Here is a 1,121-nt window from a genome sequence, read left to right as displayed (position 1 = left end):
TCCCGACCAGGCGCCGAGTGCTGCCAATCACAACACACACTGGCCCAGCTAACCAATCACAGCACATTTCGTATTTCAGAAGGCGGGCCTTCATTTGATTCAGAAACTATTCGAGCCGTTCATGCCAGACTGAGGAGAGAGGTGTTGTAATAATGTAAAAAAAATAATAAATAATGTGTTTTTCGAACAACCTAGTATGAGAGCCTGTTCTAGTACACCCCCAAAACAGACTTTGTAAAAGAGCATAATAGGACCCCTTTAACATATATTTTCAAAAAATACCCTTTAAACAGCGTAACTGCAGTTTTCTACTTTTTCTTAGTATACTTAACCTCAGCATTCAATAGCGTGACTTCTGCATCTCTTTTGACAATGAAAACAACTGGAAAATGTTCTTTGAGAAATCTGTAACAAGACACGGCCTTTGAAGCTGAGGTAGAAGATTGTATTTATTTTAAACTAAATTATGTATTGGTTTCATTTTCTATAGCATGTGTTAAATTATAGTTCTGTGGCTAAAACCACCATCAAAATGTTCTTCTAGGAATCAGTAACATGACACACTTTTTGAAGTTGAGATGGAAAACTGTATGCATTTTAAATTAATTTATTAAAAGTTTGAATGTCAAACTCAGTCTTAATAAATGCAACATGTTCCTCTAGGGTGCGGTGTACTGCACAATCTATGGCTTTGTGAGCTTTTTGCTCAATCCTTACATTTAAATAGCTTTTGCTGTGTTGCAGTTTCGCGACTAAAACCACCATGTAAATGTTGTTCCATGAACCAGTAACATGACACACCCCTTAGAATTGGGGCAGAAGAGCGTATTTATTAGAAATGAATAGATGTATTTGTTGCCATTTCAATATCGTGCATTGTGTTATAGTTCTGTGCATTCGACAAGCATGTAAATGTTGTTCTATCAACCAGTAACAAGACACACCCTTTAAAGTTGACATGTCAGACTTTGTGTATTTTTAATTTATTTATTCACATTTCTGAATATGAAACTCAGTCGAAGCAACTGCAATGTATTCCTCTAGGGGGCGGTGTACTGCACACTCTTTTGGAAGCTTCCAGAGCTCTTTCTCAGTTTTTACAATTCAATAGCTTTTGTTGT

The sequence above is a fragment of the Sinocyclocheilus anshuiensis genome, unplaced genomic scaffold (assembly GCF_001515605.1).
Source record: "Sinocyclocheilus anshuiensis isolate Anshui unplaced genomic scaffold, SAMN03320099.WGS_v1.1 scaffold1578, whole genome shotgun sequence".
Taxonomy (NCBI): Eukaryota; Metazoa; Chordata; class Actinopteri; order Cypriniformes; family Cyprinidae; genus Sinocyclocheilus; species Sinocyclocheilus anshuiensis.
This window is presented reverse-complemented; position numbering follows the sequence as displayed.